We start from the raw sequence: 9,066 nt of genomic DNA, 5'->3' as shown, positions 1-9,066 counted from the left end.
AATTCCAATGATAATCCTAAACTGTTAACATAAGCACAACTCAATATTCTGGATAACTACATAAACCCAAACTCCGCCATGTGATTTCAGCACACAGTGATTTTTGTCTAGGGTAAGAACAGAAAAGACTTAATAATGATGATGCCTTTTGCTAAATAAGGTCCTACTGTCCTGATACGACCCTTCAGGAAGTAAAATTTTACTGTACAGTCCACCAAAAAGAAGAAAATGGTGTAAGAAATTTTGCTATGAAGTTCAAAAACTCGAAAAAATCTGGACCGTAGCAGTTACAAATACGAGACATAATTTGGTTGTAGCAAACATCATACATCACAATAAACTGATACTGTTAATTTGAATTTTACAGTCTTTATACTATTATTTATATTTAATTTTATAGGTTCATTTGGGATTTATAGTAGTTTAAGAACCTTAAGCTTTTATTAGGAGTTTATACTTAGTTTTATGTTTATATGCTTAAGTGACAATAAAAATAAAGTAAACATTGGATGTTTATGAGAATTTTTTTCTCTAAAGGGAGTTCAGGCATTCAAGATTGATAACTAATATACTGTGTAAGCTTTGATTAGAACAAAATTTTAATTTAATTTAATTTGAATATTTAAAATCCTTATTATATTACTAGTTCTGGATTAACATTCTGGGTATACTACAGAAAGCATTTACTCTGTGGTCTTGGTACTTGATGGTATTCCAATTTTTAAGATATTATTTGTGGAACTATTGAATAGTAAAATAAGATAGTATGTGACTAAGAACCAGGAGTTGTCCAGGTAGACAGGGCACAGAAGTTTAGCTTAGGGGAAAAGCCCAGAGGGCAGTAATCACTAATGGTGAGGGAAAACTTCCAGGGAGTAGGGACTTGACCTTTGGTCTTGAAGTAGAAGTAGGGAGGGATTCCAGCCAGAGAAGCCCGTGAGAATGATGAGGAGGTAGCCATGGAGGTGTTACTCTTACCTGGGTTGGTGATGGGGCTTAGTGGGGGCCACTTACATGGCGTTAGGGCAGGAGGCAGGAAGCCAGTATGAATTTATCAATGGAGTGCTGTAAGAAAAATGATATTTTAAAAATATTCTTCAGAAAGAAGCATTTAGCAAGCTCTTACTACATACTAAGCACTATGCTGATCTTAAACACATTACATTACCTCAATGCAAGATAAAATGCAGATAGCCTCAGTTGTGACAATAATCTACATCTAATAATATGGACCAGGTCTGACTGCCTGTTTTTGTTGTCTCCCAAAACTGAAAGTTCTAGAAAACGGTAATAGCTTGTCATACCTGCTAACTGAATTCCTTGTCAACTGGGCCCCTTTTGTTGCCAGAGCGACTGGTGCCTTATGCATCCTAAGAGAAGAAGGGTCACAGAGGGACAATGGGATACGTGCAGGTGAGTCTGGATGCTTGGGTAATTTCCTTGGCAAGGGAAAGTCTGAAATATGGGCAGGGCAGTATGTGTATATGTGTGTGTGTGTGTGTGTGTGTGTGTGTGTGTGTGTAGGGGAACTGGCACAAATATTTATCCAGCTTGCTTTAGAGGATGGCCAACATCCTGTATGATCTGATCTTTCTCTTAACAGGCTTTGGCAGGCCACGCATTGTGGTGGCAAAGCCCTGAGTTAGAGCTTGGTGACTCTGACTTAAGCTAGCTCTATGATCGTACACAAAACCCCATCATCTCTTTCTCCCTCAGATTCCTGGACTGTAAAATGCAAGTCACAATACTTTACAAAATTGGTGAGAGAAGGAAGCTAAGAGTATATTGTGGATGGATTACATATCCATCTTTTATCCTTGCTCTGATAGCTCTTTTTGTCACAATCCTGAGTACCATGGGGCGAGCAACAGGTGATGGTGTGGGCTTGGGGCGAGGATGGAGAGGCACCCTCACCCCAGGCAGCATGGTGGAGGCTCTGAAGCAGGGAGTGAGCTGGCTGATGCAGGACCTCTGCTCTCACTCCCAGAGAGCATCACGCATGGGGTATGTGAGAGACGTGGTGGAAACAATCAGGCTGTAAAACAGCCAGCAGTTACCACTCCTGGCTCCTTCAGAGTCACAGTACAGAGGTGAAGGCTACAGAGACTGCTCAGATTCACTTAAAAAATGGCAAGGGACCAGGACAGGAACGTGAGTGGGGCATAGGCTTGGTGCAGCCACCCAGAGCGGCTGCTCTCAGCGCTTAACTCTTGGCAGTAGCTCCTCTGCCCTCCACAGTCTTTCTCACAAGCTACTGGACTGGGAAAAGCACAGGCAAGACAGTGTGAGGTCTGGAGTGAGGTGGCAAGGCCACGTCATGCCATCCTTACCCACAGTGGAGATGAGTCTGAAGCAAGAGCTACCAGGTGGCTCAGAGAAATGAACTCCTGTGCACATACCCTGCCCAGACCTCTGAGGCTGTGACCTGGGGAAGCCCTCTCCTTTACATCCACCCCAGAGCAACAGCTTAGAACAGGGATGCCTTCCTTTCACCCAGTCTCGTCACAGCCTCTCATCTTACTGACTTTGTCTGTCTACAAAAGGTCATCGATTGTATATTCCGCAGTCCTTCATCTGGCCCTTGAATTAGCCTGATAAAAGACTAATTTTCTAGTACCAAAGATAGAGCTTAGAGCAGGTTTTTCTATTTAGAGATAAATGGACTTTCACACACATACACTTGGACTCAGAGTATAATTAAAACATGAGAGAGCTCTAACGGGCACTCTGGCTCTCCTGCAATCCCAGTGATGAAAAAAATGGGTGGAAATTCCAACCATGAGTGTGGGTGGAGGGTTTCTTACCACGCCAGCTGGCCAGGCTCTCTTTTTATTATTATTGCTTTTGTTGTGGTTTTTACCTCCCTTTCTACTTCACTCTTCTCACCAAACACAGCTTGAGGGGTCTAACCATCCTGAATGGTCCACGCATTTAGATCGGACTCCTCAGTTAAATGAGGGGTGGCTAGACATCCAAGGCAGGCCCTCCCCAGCGAAAGTAATTCGCCAGTCCTGTTAATATACAAATGTACACAACTCCGAGTAAATTACACATTGAAATTTCAAGCATAGCTTTGGCATCTGAATTCAAACTATCAAATTATGAAAAGCTGCATTAGTCCGTCTTTGTCACAGGCCTACAGGCTTCAACTACACAGAGGCACACTGCTGACTAGATAAAAAAAAACTCCTTAGAAAGTGGGTTTAACTTAGGAAATCCTAGGTCCCAAAAGGAGATTGTTATATACAGCCTTTAATTCAAGCAACATTAATTGGACACTGAGCTATGTGCAACTGCCCCACAGTAACTTAGTTCAGCTGTTAGTATAAGATAAGCTGGCATCCTCTCATCCAACTGAGTTTAACCAATCTACCTAAACCCCTTTTAACTCACTATTCTTATCAGTCACCAAATCCATTAAACCAGCCCTTTGTTACACAGTAGGTATCTGTCTCAGTCAGCTTTTTCACCGCTGTGACCAAAAGACCTGAAATGAACAAATTTAGAGGAGAAGAAGTTTATTTGGTGCTCACAGTTTCAGAGGTCTTAGTCCATAGACGACCAACTTCGTTTTTTTCTGCCCAAGGTCAGGTAGATTATCATGGCAGAAAGGTGTGGAGGAGCGAAACACCTCAGGACATGACAATCAGGAAGCAAAGAAAGAGCGCACTCACCAGGGACAAAATAAAAACCCCAAAGTCATGCTTCCAGTGACCCAATTCTCTAGCTATACCCTACCTGCTTACAGTGACCATCCAGTTAATCCCTATCACTGATTAGGATAAGTCTCTTGTAACCCAATCATTTCATCTCCAAACCTTGCATTGTCTCACACATGAACTTTATGGGGAGGCACTTCATTTCTAAACCGTAATGGTATCCCTCCTTCCTTCCTACCTAGAAGAGAAATGAGTAAGTGTCCATTCCCAAGTTCCTCAAGTACTATCTGGTTCTGTTTCCAGAAGGAACTTCTAGAAGAATGGGTATGAACTCCTCCAACATATATACAGTACCTGGAAGCCCCCCTCACTGCCACAATACCAACATGATTCAAATTTTTCCTGCCCTCCGCGCTGTCTGGACCAGAAAGAGAAGGCATGCTTCCTTACCTCCATTTCTGTAGGATTGAATGGGCTGGTGCAATGGTAAGTGACAAACCTAAACAAAAGACAGTGAGTCCAACCTCTACTCTCTTTATTCTGAGAGTGGCAGCTGCTGACGTAGGCTTTCCTCCGCTGGATCCGTGGTGAGGGCTTCTGTAGGATTGCTGGATGTGTGCAGTTTGCTGTGCAGGTTCTCAGAGTCAGTACTGATCCAAAGCCCTTAGCTTAGCTTTCTGCCACCTACATTTCTTAGGGAAGTGGCTCTAGGAAATAGGGGGAGATGAATATGGAGGGAAGGAATGAAGCTCAGGAGAGCACTCCGTCCTGAAATGTATTAAGCCTATTCAATCTGCAAAGAGGTCCGAGAAGCGGAAGTGATTAAGTACAGAGGTCATGGGGCTGGGGGTGTCATGGAAAATCCCACCTCTGCCAGACATTCTGGAAGATTTGTACTCTCATTTAATGAAAAGAGTTCATGGTTTTAATGATTTGTTGTGATCTCAAAACAACGGTTAAGAGATAAATCCACATCATTAAGGCTATTATGGTGTTTTGCTTCATTTAGCAAATGGTAGTGGGTTGAGGGGCTTGGGTTGCATGCTTGAAGTTGTTTTGCTGTGAAGACACCCACATTTAATAATAAAAACCAGCTCCTGGGGCCCAGGAGCAATTGGCTCTCAAATCCTTTGTAGGCAGAAATGGAAAGATGTCCTTGAAAACTTAACCCAAAAGTTTGCTCAAATGCCTTTTCTGTGTATTCTGGGCAGAAAGCAAACAAGCACAGAAAATTGAAAGTTGATTGTTTTTCATCTTGGCTTGAGACTCCCGTCTAGGGGAGAAGATGTGCTTCCCAGTACTTGGATACTCTAGGGAGAATTCTGAACATGCTCCTAGAATGAAAAGCCAAAGACCATTCCCATTGTTATGTACAAAAGGAGGGTCTGGTGTTTGCAAAGCTCTTTACGTGATAAGGACCAGAACTGTCAAAATAATAACTCAATCAACTTGACTATTTGGAATTCTCTATTAGCTGCCATTTAAGCATACATACAATTCACCGATCATCAATTTAAATGAGGATTCCAAGGGCCTAGATATATTCTGGAATGCTTCTGGAGCCATCAATGAAGCCTCCTGTTTATGAAATCTCTTTTTGAAACTTTTTGCTTGACTTGGCAATGACTCTTTCCTGAAGAGACTGCCCTCCCTGCAGCCCCCTCAAGTAGATGAATTTAAACCAGATGCTGCGGCGCACACCTGTAATCCCAGTGGTCCAGAGACTAGGCAGAAGGATTGCCTGTTTGAGGCCAGCCTGGGAAACTTAGATATTTTCTCAACATAAAAAATAAAAAGAGCTGAGGATGTGCCTCAATGACAGAGTACCCCTGGGCTTGACCCCCCCGTACCACACACACGTGCGCGCACACACACACGCACACACACATAAACTTGAGATCAAGCTGATTAATTTAAAAAGTTCTGGAAAATGATAGGCTCCGATAACAGTTTAGAGGCAGGCTATCTGTCCTCCATGCTTCTTATTGCTACTTCCAGACCTTTAGTCTTTATGCCTATCAACTCCCTCTTTCTCCTTTCCAGGTCTGATGTCCACTTCATCACGTTGCATCATCTCCTACCCTATTTTTAATCTATGGATTCTGAGATGGGTTAAGCCTCCTCGTTCCCTGATGATTTTAGCCCCTGGTTTATTGTTACTCTCTCCCATACAACCTGTCACAATTCTTCCTGATTTCAACATGACTGGAGGTGATCTTTTCAATACCCTGGCCTCTCATTTCCATGACTTATTCTCCTTATTGTCTCAGTCACCCTTTCCATAGTCATCCTCTAGTCCTGTGCTTACCAATATCTGCATCTCCTACTTAACATCCGTTATAAATATCCCATTATCTCATCAGCACTTCTTGTTTCCCCACTTATTATAAAGTGCTTCAACTGCCATAATTCTTCCTCCCAAATCTGTCAAACTGTGTCTAAAAATCTATTGATTCCACCAACATTTCAATATCCTTTACCTCTCGACAAAGTTATTTTCTTTCCATGGGATTAAATTTCAAGATGAGTAATTATAATCATTCCTTTGCATTTCATCTCAACACTCTAGGTTCTCTTCTCTCTTTTGTTCTCTTCCCCAAAATCACCTTGCAGAAGTCCCATCCAGCATTTATGTATGACTAGAGAAAAATACACAATTTTGCTGAATATATTCATGATCTTACTTAAGACCTTGGTTGTGCTGGACAATATTTCCCAAATCTTTTCATTCTTTCACCTTAATAGATAGTCATTACACTTTTTTAGTAATTTTTTATTTGTTCTAATTAGTTACACTTTTGTTCCTCTCTCTTCAAGCCTCCATGATCTCCTCCCCACTTATCTTTGATTGATGACCTTGGTTTCCATTTGACTAAGATACCAGAAGTCATCAGAAAAGCATTCCCAACCACACACCTGTGTCTGTCACTGGATATGTGCCCTACTCTTATGTTTTTATGGAACTGTCTTTGAGCTTGCCAAACTTCCTTACATCTTCTCATCTACTCCAGCAATTCTCCCATCTTCCTCTAGCATTATCAAATATTTTCTCATAGATGAGGATTCCTATCATCGCATAGTCACCTCATACTTAGCAGCTCAGGCCAAAAGAGAGGAGCCATCTTTGACCCTACCCACTTTCCACACCCCACATGTATTCAGAATCCAGCAGTTTTACCACCTCCTCAGCTACCACCTTGATTCAAGCTATACTATTTCTTCCTGAACTTGTTACAGTAGTTATTACCTAATTACTTAACTTCCCTGCCTCTCCCCTCAAAGTCTTCTGTTTATTTCCAATGCAGCATTAAAAGTTATTCTTTTAAAAAATATAATTTAGTCCAGTCAGTTGTTAAAATCTTTAATGACTTGCCACTCTACCAATAGTAAAATACAAAGGTCTTTTAATGGGTTTCAAGTCTGTTTCCCTACTGCCTTCCTGACCTTAATCTAATACTCTTTACCTGGATCATTCCACTCATAGCAGCTTCCTGGATTCTCCTCTGATTCAAGTAGCCTATCTCTACTTAAAGACCTTTGCATTTGTCATTCCATCTCCTTGGGATACCCTTCTCCCCATACATCCTCATTACTTCCACTCTCATCTCCTCAGGTCTCTCTTCTTATATTATCTATGAGCTTAATACTCTATATAGGATAGCAATTCCACCTTTCCCAGCAACTTACTTCGATTTTCTTCCCAGCACTAATCACCATTTGACACATTAGGTATTCACTTATTTATTTGTTCAACGTTTGCCTCTCTCGTTAGAATGTAAACTCAATGAGAGTAGAAATTGACATCTATTTTTAAGTGCTGATTCTTTCCCTGGTATATGGAATAATGCCTGTCATATGGTATAGGCACATATACTTGTTGAATGAATAAGGTCCTGAACAAATAAATTAGTAAATCAAACAAGTATTTATTAAGGACTGTTGATGTGCCCTGAACTCTACCATGGGGAAAACAGAGAGATTTGCTCCCCAGTTTTTTAAGAACCTATAATCTAATTAGGAAACCTGATTACCATTAAATTATATATTAATATCTATTGTTCCACAGGACTAGGGTCAACTTTAGTCCACAGAACTACCTACATCATCAGCAGACAAGTAGATATTTGATGAGTCTATATAGGAGAATCTGTATTAGACTTATTTATTTTACTTAGCAAGCAAATAACTCTTCTCACTCAAAGGAACAAAATAAAACCTGTGCCTCTCCACCAGAGTGCAAGAGAAAATGCACAGAATGCAAGAGGGAGAGAATATTGAAGGTTTGGCAGAAGCCCCAGTGTGCAGATAAAAATGTACACAGATGACAGAGAGAGAAAGAGAGAAAAGCACACATTCCAAATCAAATATACAAAACAGACAGCATGCACAATGCAGAGCTTGCTGGGGAAAATATAAAGCTTCCATAAAAATTTATGTAAATTAATTATGTAAACCAACACAAATAGAACTTTGTAATGGAGTCCTCAAAAATAGGCATCAGTCATCACAGTCCCAGATGTACCAAGCCTAGTCTCACTGGGACGTGGAGAGAGAAAAATTTAAAAAAATAAATATGCTAACAGAGGACAAGACAAGAAGCAGCATCAAATCTGTCCAAATATGAGATTCTCCTCTTGAGCACAATAGTGAAAGATTCTCAAGTTAATTTGCCTAGTGACGACAGGCTAGAAGTTATTGTTAAAATTGCACATTATAGCTTTTGTAGATTTAAAAAAAAATACGTAAAAGGTAACTATGTAGAAAATTCCTTATGATTTCTTGCTGGCGTATAGTACAATACAAGTTCAGTCATTCTCAAGTAGCCCTAATTCTTCATCCATTTTTTTTTTTCATTCATTTAAGAACTATTGCCAGTCATAGTGGCGCACACCTGTAATCCCAGCAACCTGGGAGGCCGAAGCAGGAAAATCACAAGTTCAAGACCAGCCTCAGCAACTTAACAAGAACCTGTCTCAAAGCAAAAAGGACTGTGGATGGACTGCAGACACAGTTCGGTGGTAAAGCGCCTCTGGGTTCAAACTCTAGTAGCACAAAACAACAACAACAACAGCATCAACAAAACTATTCACTGAGGACCTTTTCCTCAGAAGCTATAATTATCTCTGTTCTCATGAAGCTTACATTCTAATGGGAGGAGACAGAAAATAAATAAGTCATTTACACTTATTCAGACTCTATAAACATCAGTTTGTATAGTATGTGAGATAGTGATCAGCGCTATGTAGAGAAGTAGGAGAAGAGGGAGTTCTAGTGAAAATTAGGTGGTTTCTGGTTAAATAGCTTGGTTTGAGGAGGTCCTACTGACATGGTGACATTAGAGAAAAACCCAAAAGAGACAAGGAAGAGGTTACTGAAAAATCTGGGGCAAGGGGGAGCATTCCAAATA

The sequence above is a fragment of the Sciurus vulgaris genome (assembly GCF_902686455.1).
Source record: "Sciurus vulgaris genome assembly, chromosome: 12".
In the NCBI taxonomy this organism is placed as follows: domain Eukaryota; kingdom Metazoa; phylum Chordata; class Mammalia; order Rodentia; family Sciuridae; genus Sciurus; species Sciurus vulgaris.
The sequence above is the reverse complement of the archived record's forward strand: the minus strand, read 5'-3'. Positions refer to the sequence as shown.